The sequence below is a fragment of the Pezoporus occidentalis genome, unplaced genomic scaffold (genome assembly GCF_034315485.1).
Source record: "Pezoporus occidentalis ecotype Australia unplaced genomic scaffold, CSIRO_AGI_Poc_V1 ctg36, whole genome shotgun sequence".
Taxonomy (NCBI): domain Eukaryota; kingdom Metazoa; phylum Chordata; class Aves; order Psittaciformes; family Psittacidae; genus Pezoporus; species Pezoporus occidentalis.
In genome coordinates, this window is record NW_026915591.1 from 2,308,986 (window position 1) to 2,328,494 (window position 19,509).

Here is a 19,509-nt window from a genome sequence, read left to right on the forward strand (position 1 = left end):
CCACACACACTCCATTACAGAGTTACAGAGTCTATGGAAATTGCTCTGTATGGACCACCATCAAGCAGTGCAGACAGTGCTTTTTGGGAACCACAGCCCTAAGTAGCAAATGCAGTGGATAATTATTCATTCTGGTTATCCATGTGTACACACATGGCTAAATGTATAGCTCCCATCTCCTTTCACTTCTGCTAAGTCAAACCATCAGTCCAACCTGACATGCTGGGAGGCTAAGAGGTCACTGGGAAAGCCAGACCTGGTTTCAAATGGTTTAAAAGAATTCAGAGCTGTAAATCTGAGTGTACAGCTGTCCCTACCAACTTAAGAACTGCTCCCTCACCTTTTCCCCTTCATTTAATTTAGCCTTGTTGCAAACCAGGTTCTCTGGTATCTAGGGTAGACATCAGTGGCAACAGTCACACTGTTTCATGTCCAGCCACTATTCCTACAAGCCTCTATACAAGCAATTAAGAAAAAAAGCAATTAGAAGAGCAGCTTCATTTGGGCACTGAGAAACTTCCTTTTCAAGGCCTTCTCTCCCTCTTGCCACTGGCAGATCAAGGAACCTAACACCATGGCTGAGATACATGCCTCAAGTTGGTGGTATAAATAACCCCATACTCATTTCCAACCCACACCTCACCAAGGACAATGGAGCTACTGGATACTCAGCAACAGGGTTACAAAGAACAACCACAATTGCATTTCTTTGGAAAAGGACATTCCTTACCATGCTGTCAGAAGAAGACAGCCTACTGTGCACTCCAGACTGGTACTGTCACACTCACCCACATTACTGGTTTCTAAACATGAAGCTAAGCCTCTGCTGGCATTTTATGATCCTGCACACTGCACATGATAGTCCTTGGTGCCTGACTGGGCCCAGAGCTGCACGCGCAAAGCAAGGTCAACGTCCATGATAACATTCCTGCCTTTGCTGAGTGTTATAGGTGTTGACGCTTTCCTTAAAATATCAGCTACAGGAGATGAGAGGTTTATAAAAGACCTGCATCTCCATTTATTTGAGTGTGCTGCTAGCCCTAGAGGCTAGAGCAGTGGCTGTGTAGAACAGCTTGAGAACATGAACTGAAAGTATCCTCAAGGCTGTAAGACAGAAGGAAAAAATGGAAAAAAATGTTTCTTCAAACCTCATGATGTTTAAGCTGAGTCCACATATCAGGAGTACATCCTTAACATCACAACAAGTGTTCAAGGCATAGCACAATTGGAATATTTCTGTATAAAGCACAGTCAGGAAACTACAACTTCTTTCCCAGTCTCAGGTCACATCATTATAAAAAGATTACAGTAGAGAACAAAAAAGGCCCTTTTCAAGTCACCGCACTGAAACACACAGTTAGATACAGCTCTTTACACAAGGGTTTTCCCAGCACTGTCACATGTTTCTGTGAAGTTCATTTCACCCACGAACTTTTGGAGCAAAGGGCTCAGCAGCGCCGCATGCAAGAACACCATCACCACCTCTTAGTCCTGAAATTCATGCTACAGCATCGCAAGGTCTCATACGAGACCCCACTGACATTTGTCAGACCTCTGTTCAAGGGAAGGTCCTCCTTCCTTGCTTGGGGGGGATGCTCCAAGGGGAAATTTCACCCACACACACTCTCCCACCACCTGAAAGGTTACAAATGCTGTGAGGATCCACTCCAGCTGACTATATTAAGGCCAAAGGTCTGATGATTAATCTTTTCCTCACTAAGGAATTCTGCACATGACCGACATAAAGGCTCTACATCACTCCAGTTGTGTCAGGACTGCTTCATGCCACCATCACTTTCTTCTGCACATGCTTGGGCATAGCCAAGCAAGCAAGCTTGATATGCATCAAGTTAACTCTGTGCTATTGGTTACATATTTAGCATGTTCTCTATCAGGTTCCACAGCTTGTTCTGAGCATTCGCTTGCAGTGCCAAGACCATCCTAAATACAGGCTGGCTGTGTCCAGATGAGCTCCAGCCCCCCCTGCCAGTGAATGCACTCCTGCAGCTGAGTGAGAGGTAACCAAGGCAGCACATCCTTGCACAAGTGATGGGCTCATTACTAAGGTCAATGAAGCAGTCAAGAACAGGATCCACAAAAGCTTCAAGTATCAAAAATGTTATCCATTGTGCCCCAGTAATTAAGATGCTTTGTCCTGGAGTCTCCTGAAAGGTTTTCAATTAATTCCTCACTTTCACAAAGATTTTTCTTTATCTATCCTGTTCCTTGCATAAGGACACAAACTGTGCAATTAAAATTAAATTAGGAACAAACCAGCCAGTTGTATCTTAGAGCCATGACAAGCGAAGCACCTATTGCATTCTATCACTTGCCTCGTTCTGAGGTCAGGCTCTACACAGAAACACAAAACCAACAACAAACTTTGACATTTTACAGTACATTTTCTAAATGTCAGCCTGTGTACCTGTAAAGTGCAGACAGATGCTTATGTTTCTATACCAACATTCATTTTTGTCAGTAGATAACTCAAAACTCAACTAGATCCAAGGACAAAAGAAACATCTCATGCACTGAACCCAAACACACCTTCTCAGGCTACAGCGTTCATGCACATATGCTGTTGCAAACTCAGGTTTATCCTACTGCAGATGGTATAGTCATGCCAGAGAAATCAAAATGCAAAATGGCTTTTCTCTCCTACTTAGACAGACACGTTCTAACCACTCTTCATTGATCTCCAGATGTGGAGAAACAAAAAGATTTCCCTGTGAGAGCTTAGGACTGGAAAGAGCAATCATTAGTGGATTACATGTTAAAGAACAGCAGAGTCTTTAGAATCAGGATCTCCTTGTAACAAATGCAGCTCACCAGAATAAGTTGAGACAACAAAAGGTGAACACTAACATAAAAGTTACACATTACAAACACTCCCATCCTTCTTCTTTCTACCAAGCAAAGTCAGATTCTGAATTTGAAACAAACTCTGAGAAGTCAACACTCGTTTTGGGAAGTCTCCTTCATCAAGCAACCGCAATGCTAGAAACAGCCTTTCCTGGCTTCCCAGCCCAAGCTCAGGTTCCAGGTTTCTACATTTGCCATGTGACACACTACATTAGCCCAAGGTTTAATATATTCTCTCATGCTGCTGTCCTTTAAAAGAATTAGCATTTCCTGCATGCATATCCCATATTGGCCTTACAAGTATCTAAACGCTATGGTGAAATTCAAACTAAATATAGAGGTGATATTTTTAAATAGCTCTTAGCTCCAACTCACCAAGCTGATTTTGTTTGAATGGAAAAAACAGGCTCCAACTTTAAGCTTCCATTGTAATTAATGATTACAACACATTCCTCTGCTGTATCAGATTTAGCACCTCATTAATGTGTGTGGTATTTTGCTTGTATGGCACAGCTGTAGTTAAAGTTGAATTAGTGTTTCCATTATAAACCCATGTTTTCAAAGGTTTATTACTCAGACATAAGATTTAGTCTGAAATGAAAATTGCCACTGAGTGTGTCAGCAGGGAAGCAATTTTTTGTCCTTCAAAATTTGGAAGGAACAAAACACAAAAAAAGCCAGCCACCCTGTTTATTAATAATTCACATTTTAAAAAGCATTGCAAATATATGTTTACACGATAGCCTGTGACAGCTCCCTAGAATGTCAACACCCACACACTCCTGGGAGATGTGTCATCTTAAAAACTGAAATAAAAGCCACATTTTTACACCACTTGATGAGAGGCGAAGAGAAGGGAAGAAAGACTTAAAAATAATATCGAAGAAGGAAACTTATTAAAAAAACTCCATAGTCTTTGTTTAGAAACATTAAAGTTGGGACTTTCAATGGAGAAGGAAACAATTTCAAGTACTTTTAACTTTCTGGTGCCTGTCCCTGGCTTACTAATGCATTTAGCAAGAAGCAGCCAGTCTCACTGAATTCCTATTACATATGGCATCCAAGCCTTCAACTTCCCATAAATCCTGGACTTTTAAGGTATGATGAGTTCACGCCCTTTCCAAAAGCATGCTGAGCTCTGTGTACAAGGCAAAATGTACAACAAGAAAATCTCCAGGGGCTCCACAACTTTGCGGTTGTGTCTTTCTACAATTAGCTTTAAGATGGAATCTCTGAGAATAGACCTTTTAATTGGAAGGCTTCTGAGGCCTCCTCTTGGCTGATTATTACCATGATTATACGCTTTTAACATGCAAATTTACAAACAAATGTACCATGAAATCACCAAATTCCTAGTTACCACTATTATCAGAATGGATGCATTTTTGATGGCTGAGAAACTTTAAAATGTTACTTTTGTAACACAGTAAAACTCCCAGTTATTTTGACTCCAGGACTTACAGGTTTACCCAAGACATAACGTTTCCAGATAAAAACAAACACATGAAAGAACATGTAATAGCTACTACAAGAAAACTAGGACAGGCATATCTTTCATGAGCAGAAAGGTAGTGTTGTTACTCAGAATTGCTCACATTTTGCTCTTCACTAGATTAACAAAACACCCCCACAACAGAGAGAGAGTGGGGAGTATGCTTTTTACCCACTGTTGCCCTCCATTTTTCAAGATATCACTTCACACAACAAAGATAATGGGAGCATGGTAGCAATTGTATATCCATTTGATCAAGTTTTGGAGGTTAGTATAGTCTATCCAAAACCCTGCTGTTTTCCACACAAATAACCCAAGACACAGAAAATGGGTTTATCTCTGTTCTCCCAGTAGTCAAAGCTTCAAGAAGAGTCTGTACATCAAACACAATATAATACTGTGATACCTACCAAAGCCCTCTTGAACTCTGGACTTTTCTTTGTAGCGTTTTCTTCTTCCTTCTTGCCCCATGCATGGAAGCTCATCTCTCTTTTCAAAGCAGAGCTTCTTGTTGATGAAGTAGAAGAGGACTGCAGGGAGGATAATGAAGACTCCAACAGCAGGTAAAACCCCAGCTGTCTCGGGAAAGAAAACATCAGCACAAGTGGGAAAATTGTCCTGAGAAAGTTGTGGTTTAACCACATCTGTATCCACAGCTCTGATTCCCCATCCCTTCCACAGAAGAAATGGCACTGAAATTCAGCAGAACTTTGACTTGCATTAAATGCATTAAACTTTCTGGTGCCGCCACCCGCATTGGGCTCACCTACGGGAGATATTGTGGTAAATGTAATGTACACTACACACCAAACTTGGTTCTGATCAAGGTCTTCGTTTCTGTCACATGATGAACTCCAAGAAAGGCTCTGATTTTAATAACCTTTCATAACAATGCAGAATTCCACCAGCCTCAAGAGAGACACTCTGAAGTGCAACAAGAATCAGCCAAGAAACAGCAGTTGGTCATAAACCATTTCTGCACAGCTTGTGGTAAATTCTCAGAGGCTGCTGTGAGAGGGGAGCAACTTAGGGGTCAAAAGACCCCAACACCTCCTTTGCAATTTTTGCATTTTCTTTTAAACCACCAGATTACACTATAAAGGCACTCATGAACTTCAGTACATTTACTAAGAACCAGGTTAATGTATAGCCTATGATCCTCTTTCAACTGTTGCTTTACCCTTAAGTAAGAAGTACATTACTTTACTACACGATTACCATTCTTTGCTGCAAAAGACCAGCCTCCAGCTCAGTTTAGCTCCTTTGGTGTCAGGTTTGGCCACATAATGAGCACAGTGGTTTTGCACCAGCTGACAACCTACTACTACGCATCTAAATGATCCCTATGTCAAACTGCAGAGAAACAATCTTATTTCAATTTATCATGTTCTGCCTGTACCACTGGGTCTGCAACAAACCACAGGCGCCAGGAAAAAGCTTTTAAAGCCATTTCACCTCTCTCACACATATCAAAATGCCAAAACAAAGGACAAACACTACATACATCATCTGATGTGGATGACAAGGGCACACACATCAAAAACTGTAAGTGCCATCTAAAAAGAAAAAGGCTTGTTTTCCTGGTAATTACTTCACCAGGAAGGGGTGAAGTTCAGTTGTTCAATTCAAGTCAAAGACCCTATAAAAAATGAAACATCAGCAGCATCAGTGGCACACCAGGGATGCCTGTTATTGCAAAGCTGCAGCTTACAGACAAGATGAGCTCACGGGATGAGATGTAAACAGAGTCAGCCTTGCCTGTGAAACATCCCACTGGGAGTTTACAAGACTTGACTCAGCAAAAGATTTAGGTAAGAAGAGCTACACTGGCTTTAGTTACAACCTTGCTATTGCATAGCAGGACTGTCATCTAGGGGATTAAAAACCCCTAAATTAATACAAGCCAACATGCCTCAATTGCCTCAGCTGGAAACAAAAATCACCAGTGCATAGCTGCAATCCACATACAAGTCAGGCAAGTGTTTAGGACTGAACCCAGAGGAACATGGCTTACACAAACTCTGGAGGTGGCTCTGATCTTGGTCACTCCAGCCTAAGGAAGGAACAGAAGTATGCACTGAATTACAGCAGCTTAAATGACAACAAAATCAAGTCTACACTTCCTTTTCTCTCTTCTGCATGGGCACAGACACTTCTCTGGCAATTACTTCTGTGTCCCTTTTATGTCACACCAGCACTAAGCAGCCCATAAAGACAGTAGGTCTCCCTGACAGCACTGAAGATCAGTGCCACTGCTTCCCTGGATAATTTGGCAGGCACATACCAGACCTATCTTCACTTCACACCTCAACCCTGGGAGCAGAGCTGGGAACATGAGAGTGGCTGAGTGATACATCTACTCTGGCTATTTTCAGCTGCTGAGGTCACCATTAACTGGCTGCTGAAGCCAAGTAAAAATCAAAGGAGCTGAGCATAAATCAAAGTAGCCATAATGCCAGAATATACATGAAAGCCTAGTTGGGTCCCATCACTGACCCCTCCTTTTCTTGAGCATGGCGTATGTAGGAAAAAGGATTATGCTCTATCTTACATACAAAAACCACTCAGGATCACCACATCTCAGCTTGCAAGTGTGTGTGCATGTGAGTGTGTGTGCATGTGTGTGTGTGTGCATGAAATTGGAGCAGGTATGTAGCAAACTGACAATCACAGTTTGAAGGCTCTATGTGAGTAATTTCATTACCAAGAGTGTGATGTAGAGGGGTGGCAGACACTGCTGTTACTATTTGTTAAACCCTTTGATAAAATCTCAGCTCTGAGCCCAAGGAGATGTTGAGGGTTTCCACTTCTCAGACAGGGCACAAACAAGCCCCCAATATTTTCAAACACAAATTGTCCAGCACATGCTCCGATATGCCACATGACCCCCAGCTGCAGAAATCCTCAAAGTGCCCCTTTCTCTAACAGACCTGCACAGTACCTTGAAAAATTCCAGAAGAAAATGCAGACCCTTGACTAGACTAGGCAGCCTGAAAGTAAAATTTGGAGACAAATTATAAACTGCTATTCACTTGCTCTAAAGGATCTCAGATCAGCACAACAGCATTACTGTCCACCTATTCTTGTTTCCTAGTCAGCTACAGAGGAACAAGAAAGTTGTAGTGCAGTGGCATAGGACCTGGGATGACCCTTCAGGCTTCCTCTACTCTGGGACAGAGCTGTAAAAGGCATCTCGTGTCACTGCTCATAAAAGGTGCAGCAGCAGCTTCTGGGAGGAAGCTCTCAAAGCCAAACACTATCAACTGTGTCTGCACAGAGGAAGAGGCTTTGGAAGCATAGGTAAGAAGGGACTGCACAGACCATTCCCCCACCTCACCCCCCAGACATCCTGAACAGCACAGACTATCAGCTAGCTACTAACAAGGGCTGAGATCCCTGCACCACTCCTCCCCTTCCCTGTAGGCACCAAGCAGAGGAAAGGTGCCCCAGAAAGACCACCACAGTTCTGGCAGGAACTGACACCTCCCGCTCCCATAGCAAACCACAGAGTCCCTTTCCTAAAGACAGGCTGCCTAACTGTAAAGAGGTAGCTGAGAGTTCTGCAGCACAAGGTGCATCCTGTCCCACAGCTTTAAGAAGTTTCCTCTTCTCTCCCCCATGTTATCTGCGCCAGATATTAGAGGTTTGTGCCACAGTGACTCTGAGGGAGGACTGCGATTTTGCACCTGAGCACTGTCTCATATATGTGGGTAGAAACGTTACAGTCTGTGCACTTGACTCCAGCTGGAAGCTCATTTTCCTCTGTGATAGGAGACTTGTGGGCAATCTGCTCCTCCATCATCAAGAGGAAAACATGCTGCACCTGCATACAGCCCGGACCACTTAGATAGCTCTGTCAACCCTCAGCTGGAGGGCTTTCTCTGCAGACCTGAAACTCTAGGCTAAGACTACACCTGGGAAATTATTGTAAAACTGATCTGGAGTAGAGCTCTGTTTGGTGTGTGGTGGAATGTCTGGGCCTGGGAGGGAGAGGATGAGCAGCAGAAATGCACACACATCACTTGTGCTACAGCACTGCTGGAATGTTCAGCCTTACAGAAATAGATGACAGACTGAGGGCAAGAAGAGAAAATATACTGAGGCATTCAACTGCTGGTTCAAACCCTGGGCACCCAAGTCCAGGGAAGGAGCTGTCCACCACATGCTTTGGGGTAAGAACAGTCCATTCAGCCAGGACTCTCCAAATCACCCGGTTTTAAATAAAGGAATTGATGCCACAGACACCTTTGTGGAATACCACAGTGGGTTCACACATTCTTTTGCCCAGGTGAGAGTGCAAGCCAAGAAGAAGTGTTTGTGCTCCTGGCAGGTTGAGGGCATGCAAAACTGCACACACTGCTTTGCATACACTGCTTAAGAACAAACAAGAGGTGCATTGTGAATGGCTCCAAGCTAGGAAACAGGAGATCAGAGATGGAAGTGAGATCAACAGAAGAAATCTAACAGAAGAAGCACAAGATATCACAGTGCTGTTTCTGCTCCATCCTCTCCCTCAAAGCTACCTCTACACTACAGGATGACTTCAGGGAAGAATCCATCTGGAAGAGCAGGAGGGAAGTGTTGGCCACACCTTTACATGCATTGACAATGGCTGGGTAATTGGCCTGCTGGAGGTTTCACAGCAATTCTATTGGCAGACTTGGCCCATCCAGACAGACCAGGACAAGGAGAACAAATACAAGTGCCACAGTAGATTCACTTGGACAGTCTGCAGTTAACAAAACCTTAATCCATTCAGCTCTGCATGGGTTAAATTTTGCATAAAATCCCATTCCAGACAATAGCTCTTTAATTCCATTTGATACAAAGCTTCCTGCAAAAGGGATATTTACTGGTACTTTTTAATTACAAAAAAAAACATAAATTGTCTGTTTTACTGTCTGTGCTAATTACATTTCATTATATATTTGGAGTAAGCTATGATTTTCCCGCTGGCTCCCATGACATTTTTCATTATCAACCACTAATTGTCTAGCACGCACACTGCATTGTGAACCAAGTAGGCTGATGTGTGGGCAGAAGATCTAGAGAAAGCTGCAAGGCAGTAGAAGTGCACATTATTATTATTATTACTATTACGATGTATTAGAAAGGTTCCACCTACTTGCATACCTACATATCCTCATCCCTATCAGCAGTATCACAGTGCAGCAAAGCTCAGGAATCCATCTGTAACAAGCCTTGTGCTTAACAAGGCTCAGCAACTACTGGAGGAAAGTTATGTGGAGTGAAACGATGACAGCAGCCCCACTGCAAGGACGAGTTCCCTGCTATGTGCAATGGAAACACCAAGAAGGTTTCTCAGTCACTTCCTCTACTCGGTGCCCAAAACGTGTGGGTATCACTTTGCCCACTCACAGTCTGAGGCCAAGGTTATAAAGGAAAACAGTGCCATACGTGGATTACTAAAGGAATAGGATAACTAATGGGATTTTTGTGAGAGGGATCAGAAAAAGACAGAAAAAAGGTAAAGAGGTTTCATGAGCTATAGCTAACACTGCTTCCATTATAGCAAAACCTCCAAAGAATCCATGCAAACTCAGAAAGTGCTACAAAGGGTGAAGCAATTCACTGCACATAGCATTTCATAAATTCAGACCAAAGGAAGCTGTAGGCACCAATTCTTCATACGGCAAGCTGCTAGAATAAGGAGCGCATGACCACTACTTAGCGTTATCAGCCTTGGACAGGTGGCAATTCTATCCATGTGCACCACACACACAATATACAGACTCTTCAGAAATAAATGTGTGTTTTCACAGGATTGCAGCTCCCTCCTGGTATCTATTTCAAACAAGACAAAGCCTGACCCTTCCTAACAGCATTGTGAGGGAACAGTTGTATAACTCCTCCTCTTCTTCTCAAGGTGATCCACAAATACATTACCAGAAACACAATCAGACCACATTCAGTGCTGTGGCAGAAGAGTAAAATTCCCATCCAAGGCAGCAGGACTTGTCCTGCATAGAAGCTTTATTTTTATGTGCTGATTTACAGATACCAAGAATGAGGAAGTTCTCTAGTCCTTTTACAGAAGGAATGTGAAGGACCAAAAGGCACTTTTGACTTGAATATATTTTTATTAACTTTTAAAGATTTAAGCTGTCCTTGTGACCTATGACATAGGCATGCAATTTCAAAGGTTTCAAAGACAGTACAGCAACTTCATTCTTCTTGCTCCTATGACCCACATAACCACAGTCCCTAAACACCTTACATGTTTTGCTGTGTTTATCCCACCAGCAACTCTGTGAAGCAGGAAAATGCTAACATGACTACTCTACAGAAGAGAAGCCATGGCACAGACACAACCCAAAATGGTGGAAGCAAGACTTGAAAGAACAATCAAGAAAAGTTCCATCCATGTACACAGGCACTTCACTATCTAGAAATACCTCACTTTTTGCAGCAAGGCTGAGGGTCCCAGGTAGACCATCTACAGCACATTCCTAGAGATAACACCACGGCAACAGCTGCAGGCCTTTGGGCATCTCCTCAGTCACCTTGGGTCACCTGAAAGCCACAGAACTGGCATTTCTGCCCATAAAGTCTGATTCTTCTTGGGGACGCTATCCAGTAGAGGTGCTGAACAGGTCCCGGCAGCACTGAGTTCATGGGAAGGTACATCGGGCACAACAAGGGACAAGGAGGCAGGGGCATTAAGCCAGGGCACTCACCTAAGAAATGGGACAGACCTGAGCTCTCAGGATGCAGTCTGGACTTTGCTGACAACCTGCTATAGATAAATGACCAAGCCAGAAACACTTGGCAAACTTCGGAGCATCCAGCAGCTCACCTGTGAGAGCCATAAGCTAGCAATGAGGAAACCCAAGTTCAAGGTTTTCTTTGAGGCCAGATTTTCCACTTTACAAAGGCTGCTATGTATCTTGCTGTATACAGTGCAGCAGCACTGTTTTCCCAGCAGGAGAAATCCCACCCTGGCCTTAAGCAGTGCTCCTGACAACATCTGCAACCAAGCACATATGGTTCTGTGAAATATTCTGCTTTCAACAAAAGCCATTTTCCAATTAGAAAAGATTAATTATTTGTTTTGCTGGATGTGTTTCAGACAAGTGTGGAGCACTAGTTCAAGTAAACAGCAAGTACACAGTGTATGCTAATGATGATGCCTGATGTTCTGCATCCAGAAGAGTCCTGTCTTTCACCCCATTTCTCTATGTGTAAGCACACACACCACAAGTACAGATGAAAGAAGAGAACGGAGTTGTGTCTTAATGGAGAGGAGAGCATTCATGCTGTCTAACAGAGGTGATGCAAGTAACAATCTAGGCCTCTAAAGGGTGATTCAGAAATTAATTGTCAATCTTAGTAATAATCTTAGAAAAGGCTCCAATTCAGCATGGTATTTAAAATTCACTGAAGTTAACATGGCCAGGGAGACTGAGAATTTTAGTGGCACGGCACTTGAATTGCCATTCACAAACTGAAAACTGGTCCTCTCCACATCAAGGCTGAAGAGGTTGAGTGGGTACAGCACAAAGAACATCATGGTACCCATCCACGCCTTGGTCCTTCTGTACTGCCACTGGTCCCTGACAGGATTGTTCTCAGAGTTGGTCCAACAGCTGAGATAATCAAACTGAAAACCACAGCCTTCACAATTGTTTGTTTCAGTCCTTCTCCAGAGCAGTGAAGAAAATTAGAACCGGGCAGAAAATTACTTTCCTAGTCCATAATCTATGAGTCACCCTCACACTCAAGTCTTTGCTCTGTCATTTTTTCTCTATCTCAATATTCACCCTAATCTCTGCACTATGCTCAGTTTTGCATGCTGGAACTGTTTTGCATTGTAAAAACAGCCACCACACAAAGCAGTGAGAGGACTAACTTGGTTTTCACCTAAAACATAGGAAAGCAAGAAAAAGACTGTGGTGATAATTATCTACAACACCTAGATAAGATTAAATGAGAGAAAGAAACTAGTCCCTGAAAGCCAGCCTCCTGCTGCTTAGGGCTTTCATGTCAGAAATGAGATCTGTGCTCAAATGCAAGTCTGAATTAAGCAGGACAGAGGCTTGAACTTCTCCCTCTCACATGTCCTTTGACCAACTGACCTCCAGAAAACCTACCACAGTGGGAAGGGACAGCTGGTTTCTCTCACCATCATGATGCTCTGCTCAGAGAGGAATTCTATCCTGAATAAGGACATGGGTCTAGGAAAGGTTATTCAATATTATGTATTTCCTAGAAAAAGCTGCATTTAAACAGAATTTAATTGTCTAAGAGGAGCATGTTTTCTCAGGAAACTTTCAGCCTGCTCTTACTGTAGTGGGTTTGTCTTTGATCGTGTCCCAGGCTTGATTGCAGTCACAGTATGACACAGAGTTCATAATCGGATACACTTTGTCATAGCTGACACCACCACTGCCTTACTGGTAGAATGGGAAGACTAGGGCTGTCAGTCTGCCACCTTTCTTGAACACTGAAGTCACACTTCTTTTTTTCTCCTTTTCCTTAAAGACGACTTCTTTGTTGCCATGGCATCACTAATGCAGTATTTTGAGATGGGAAAAGAAGATAACAGTGCATCATCACACTGACACATCTATCAACTGCCAACCTCTCAAAAAGGGTAAATAAGTAAGGATGCCAATGTAGACTTTTAAAGGCTCCTCCATCCTTTTTAATTTTTCCCCTCTCACATACATACAAATTGCTGTCTATAAAGCTCATGCCTTGATTTTGTGACAGAGAAGGTCTGAATTTGTCTCTTTGCAAGCAGTGTCTAGGTTTATTTATTAATTCCTTCTCTTCTCCCCACACTGCATGATACCAGCTGAAGCACACACACACAAGAGAAGCACCTGCATGTTCAAAAAATGCCAGGCTGGCTCCCCATGTTAAGCCATGCAGTGACTGCTTCATCATTCTTCTTGTACAGTGATTTCTTCCCAAACTAACAAGGCATCTACTGCTGAGCACAACCCACATTCATGTCAAAAGTAAGAGAAACAAAAACAGGGACTGTGATTGTATCTCCCATATACCACCTTGAAGTCACAAGGTGTGGTCTTGTTGGCTTTGTAGCATATCTTTCCTATCACTGCCAGAAGTACTTTAAAGAAACCTTTACTAACTTAGCAAATCAAGTTCTTGCACTCAAAACAATAGATGTCCCTCCTTGACCATGCATACAGGAACACTGCACAGGGTCCTTTCCAAAATTTCAGAGAAAGCTCTGCATACGACTTGCTTAACCATGTTATCTCAGTAAAACCAGGGAACACTCACAGTGACAGATTCCCAGGTCCCAGCCAAGTGTCCAACTTTGAATCCAGACCAATGAACAGACAATGACAGACAGAATGACTTTGAGCACACCACCACTGTTGCAGTGATGTTCACAGTGGTGACCCGGTGAGTTCTTCATCTTGCAGGTGGTGTAAAAGGAGTAATAATGCAATAAAATGAAAACTTATATAAGCTGAATTTATCAAGCCTTCTGCAACAGAGGAGGGAGCAGAGAGCAGCAAGTGAAGCAGTGACAGAAGGTCAAACTGGAACAATCCCTGCTATGGGTCAAGAATTCAACAATAAGCACAGAGTCCTGTAGCAAATAAAACCAAGTATTTTACATTTGGGAGAGAGAGGAAAGAGGTGGAGAGGAAGGAGAAAGAAGGGTCTTAGTTGCTGCTTGTTTCATATTTGTGGGGATAGGAAGAATAACTTGCCTGTACTCAGAACTGAAGTGCTCTCACCTCTTCAAAGAGGAATATAATTGCGATCTTTATGCTCTCATGTATTTATTTTTCTCATCCACAAAGCCTTGTTCTTAGTTCCACCAATCTGACCCAAGGCAGAATGACTCACCACAGCAAAAGGCTGGACAGCAGCTTCTTTTTCTAAAGACCTAAATAAACCCTACTCCATCAATTGACCAAGGACGATGCAGCAGTAAACCTCCCACTGAAGGCTGTGCGTTGCCTTGACAACCTGTCTGATCTCCATTGCTCCAGGGACTGGAAATGTGCTGCCAACAGGAGATTTCAGCTAATCAAACCAAATCTCCTAATACTTAGACAATTTCCCATCTGTGGAGAGCAGGCCATGTGCCCACACAAAGCAGGGAACCCTCCAAGCACAACCATGGCTCCTCCTTGACCGGTTGTTGGATCCTTGTAGGCCACGGACATCTCCTGATAGCTACTGAAAGAGAACCCTCCAAGCACAACCATGGCTCCTCCTTGACCGGTTGTTGGATCCTTGTAGGCCACGGACATCTCCTGATAGCTACTGAAAGAGATGAAGAGGCAGCAAGAGGCCACAACCCACATTCCTCCATGTGCTCGCTTATGTGCTCAGCAGCTCCACAACAGTGCTCAGCAGATGCCTGGCAGGCTGCAGAGAGAACAGGCAGAAGACCAGCTGCCCGCTGAGAGCTGCCTGCAGGCACCAGGATCCTCAACGGTCCATGCCTCAACCCTGACCTTTGAAAGAAAAGTAGTTTCCAATATTGGTAACATACACTACCTACAGGCCTACACGTTTTGAGCCTTCTTAGGGCACTCTGCTCCCCTTTTCAGATCCCATTAGACACATCCAGGCAACATAAGAGGCAAACTGCTGACCAAAAAAAGAAGTGGGGCAACCATGAACCTTCTGGACCTTCTTAGACCAAGGACTGCTGTCAAAGTGCAGCATAGAACACCTGCTTTATTCTAAACCTTCTAACTGGCAGTGCTAAAAGGGCAGCTTTGGTGGCTAATTTTGCCTTGGAAGCACAACCAGTAATTGATTTTTTTTTTTTTTTTTAAGAAGAAACAAGACCAACCTTTCTACAGCTCCACTAAAGGTTTCTGGCTCCTGCATTTAAGCCCAGCCACAAAGACAGACGATCAGTCTGGCATTCAGCACAACCAAGGGGCCACAAAAAGAGGCATGAACAGCAGACGAGAGGAATTTTCTACAGATGTGCTGCTTCTGAGACAAGAAATTCTGTTTGCTGGGATGAGATTCATACCCATGAAAAAGCACCAATTATCACCTAACAACCCCCAATGCTGCATCATCTGAAATCATGTTAGATTTTGAAAAATTATTTGATAGATATTGATAAATGGTTAGAGTTTGAAAGGACCTTAAGATCACCTAGTTCCAACCCCCAAATGGCCCTTTCCATGCAATTGCCAAAAGGAATCAGGGCATTTGAAAGCAGATTTAACCCTGGCATTCAGGCTCTCTTTCACCTCCTGGGTCATTCTTTACTGCATTCCAGAGGACACTAACCCACCAGTCTCTGAAACCCAAAGGCACAGACCCTACACCAAGCTTCATTCCATGCATGTCATCTGCTGCCAGACTAACCCACAGTACTGCACCAACTGGTGCAGAAGACCCTTAGATGCTTTTTTGCTGGTATGGAGGCCATCTCCACAGGAGATGCTGCCCCACCAAACTGCTCCCTGAGACCTGGGCTAGCTAGCAAGGTCAGGCTCCAGCTCCTGAGGAAGAAGATGCGGGAACTGTTGGTATTTAAAAGGGACCCGGGAGGCGGAAGAAGGCTGCTCATAAAGCAGGGTGTGGCTTCAAACAAAGAGTTCATTGTGGAAGATTTCTAGGCCTCTGGTACCAACCAAGCAAACTACGCCCATGGAAAATATGTTGTAACAATATCAACAGACATTAAAACAAATGCCTGGGGAAAAGAATGCCAGTGATTTCTGGAGTCATGTATTTAATAGAGTTAAGAGCTTAGCAAGCACTGCCACCTTCTATCGTGCCACTATGAACATTTCTCTATCCACGTCAGTATAACAAACCAGTTCACTTGTTACTAGGGCTGCAGTGGAGAAGGGTGTGAAGTGAAGTCATTGCTCAGCAAACCAAGGGCTCTGTGATACGGGAAAGGCAAAGAAGTCCCAAAGGCACAAGCAAAAAAGAAGCAGAGCTGGTTTTAATGGCCAGGAGAACAGCTGGCTTGCTATATGTGCTGTCCCATCTTATTCTTTCCTCTATCACATCTTCTTTCTATTCCACGCATTCCTCAGCCTTGCTTAATCTCAGTTCAGCCAAACTGAATAAAAAATGGACCCTGAGACTTATACCCAAAATATCAGTTGCTACAGGGTGCAGAAAATCAAAAGCACGGAAATCAAAAGCAGAGCTAACACCAATCTAATGGGGAGCAGGAATGATCTCTGAGAAAATAAATGCTGATGATGCAAGACACCCTCCATAAAACCTTTGTAAAAGGAAACGTGCAGGGCAGGATCCCAGCACTATAAAACCTGTGAGAAGGGCCCTCTCCAGATCGCAACACTGCCTCAAAGGATTCATTTGAGTTAACAAGTTTCAAAGCATACATCCAGAGTTTCTTTCAAGCAAAAGCTGTGACATCAGACTGGTCTTGGGAATAAATAGGGAGCCATGCCACTTCAGAGCCAGATGAAGAGTCAGAAGTGGAGCTGCAGGTAGAGGCAGCTGTTAACCAGAACAGATGCAATGGAGACTAAAATAGATTCCACATATTTCAAGGACTTCTGCAGCTCTGATGCTCCAGTCTAGCCCACATGAGCATACACACACACATTCTGAAAAACACTTGACATAAAGGACCATAAGAATAAAGTGCATCGTGTTCCTTGGACGTTTTCAGACACACTGAGCCAAGCCATGGAGTCTACTTACTGCTTTCTTTGGATCTCTCCATCAGTTTTCTCCCACAGATATCATGTTAGATTCAGGTCCTTTTTTAACCTACCCCAGTCACAAATACATGCAAGTATGGTTTCCCTTGCATATTGATCAGCTGTGCCCTCTGCTTGACAGGAATGCAAATACTCTGCACTTGTGTTACTCATTATGGATCCAGAATGATGGCCTTACTATTGCTTCACAGTGAAATCTGATTTGAAAGCAGGAAACAGCACATTGTCAAAGCAGAAAACAAAAGAAAAGGCTAACTCCTGTTTCATTATTGCAATTTACAAGACCTCCGTATTTCAAGAAAACCAAAGAAGCCTACAAATCCGAAGTGTTGGTAACACATAATTTCCTTTTCAGACTGTAATTGTCACCAAAGTAACAAACTAGGAAAGCTATTTTCTCATCAACAAATAGCCACAAACCATTCAAAACCGGAGACTTACCTAATCACACTTACATAAAGTGGAAAAAACAAGTCAAACCAGCAATGGAACACTTTTCTCAGAAGCTACACATTTGAAACCTTTGTTCAAGGGACAGGTTGCTAAATCCTCCGGATCCACAGTGCTCACACAAGCTGGCCAAAGCTGAAGAGAATCACAGTCCTGAGTTTCAAACACAGGAGCAGTGCTCGTGCTCTTTTCTCTACATGTACTTGTTGATTTAAAGTCCTAAGGAAGAAGGAAGGCTGCTCTTTGGTAAACATGTGACAGCCACTAAAGGAATGCTAGTCAGAGAAACAAGATAAAAGCAGCCTATGCTGCTTTCATTAGGGTTTATTTAGAAAGTACTACCTTACCTGTACCTTTCCTACTGCTCTCACCTTATGAATGCCAGGTCTTTATTCAAACAATTATCCTGTTAGTGAATTTACCTAAAGAAAAAAAAAATATTACAGTTCAGTTATCATGAAACTGTGATTTTTTTTCTCTCCTGTAGAGAAATACAATTTATTACTCGAATTCACACTCTGGTCATAAATATTTTGGATCTTCTTTAGAAATGTACTTTTTCCATCCTGGATTCCTACAGGTTTACAGAGAAAAAGAGCGGAAAAAGTAAAGTAAGAATCACAGCAGGCATCCGGTCTAAACCAAAATGTTTCCTCTCTAGGGAGCAGTCTATTCCTAGCATTTGCCAGGCCTCAGTCAGCCGTTACCTTTCTTGATCAGCTCTACGCACTCTCTAGCTGGGGCCCTGCTCCATTGCTATGGGCTCCCAAGCTGGAAGAGCAAAGCTGCACCAGCAGCTCCATGCTTGCTGATGGGATTTGTATACACAGACATAAAACCTGTTCTTACAGCCAAAGGAGCAAGCGCAGGACTGATCCTAATGCATACCAGGTTATATATCTACTACACAGCCATGAACCCTTAGAGATTTCGTCTTGGAGACTGCCTCTTACAGAGACACAATTCATTGCAAGAATAAAAAGAAAAAATAAGAAATAGTAGAGAATGGACTTCAACTCCTGGGTATTTTTTTTTTTTGGGGAGGGGGGTGTGTGTTAAAAAAAAAAACAAATCCAAACCTTAAAGTATATTTTAAGGAAGGCTCTGTTACACCTGCAGTGAAATCATGTCCTGTTTTCACTATCTACACAACTGGTGCTTTGAATGTGCATTTTGGACACAGATTTGATTCCCAGTAGAAGGGCTATATTTCCCCAGCATCCAGGGCAAATCCATCCCCACTGTCTCAGCCTACAAAAGGTCTCTCTGCAGAGAAACTAGAGCTCTTCCCAGCAATTTACTAACCCATGCAAAACTTTGTTTCCGGTTTCTAAAATACCTGGTGGTCCTCAAAAACAGAATGAGAAGGCTGCAGAGTAAAATCACACATCTGAACCCAGCAGCTCACAATGTTCAAAACATCAGAGAGCACTGCAAAAGTGGGCAGAAAATGGGGGAAGGAAGGGAGCACTGCCCACTCAGCAGGGGCTTGCAGACCTGGCTGCTCACAACCAAAAGGGCTTGTGGCCCCACTGCCTGCAGCTCTTTGTAAATTGGCTCTAATCAACTATCAGCAGTATCTTGCCTCTCTAAGGTAAACTGCTCCCTGAGGCAATTTTCTGCAGGTGTTCCTAATGCAGCTCTTTTTTCCCCCCAAAAAGGGCATTCTGATGATCTTGTTTATAAAAGCTGCTGCCTGGCAGATCCCTGAAGAGTAGTCCAGGCTGGCATCTTCAAAATAAAAGCTACTTAGAAAGAGCTCAAGAGGGGAGAAAAGTACTCATTGAGTAAACATCATGCCACTTAACTTACATGAGTCTTACCACACCAGATTCCCCATGGATCTGGCAGTGTCTTGTTTCCTGGGCTGTATGATGGCTGCAGGCAAAAGGCATAGGGGGGAGCCCTGGAGAAAGGCCACAGTTGGGGACACATGCTTTGCTTTCAGGAGGGCTCTTTTCAGACTCTCTTCCGTCTCTGTGATGCCAGAATGCATGGCTGAGTGACCATGCTGAT

At 43.3% G+C, this 19,509-nt stretch overlaps 1 protein-coding gene across 2 annotated transcripts in view; it reads right to left on the reverse strand.

Annotated features, from left to right (window-relative positions):
• SYT16 (synaptotagmin 16) overlaps nt 1-19,509 on the reverse strand; it is a 110,482-nt gene that overhangs the window by 49,569 nt on the left and 41,404 nt on the right. The window contains exon 4 of one of the 2 annotated variants that reach the window (XM_062630754.1): nt 4,765-4,933. The gene's annotated coding sequence lies outside the window, so the exon portion shown is untranslated. Of the gene's footprint in view, nt 1-730; nt 901-4,764; nt 4,934-19,509 lie in introns of those variants that run through there. The other variant, XM_062630755.1, reaches the window with a different exon arrangement.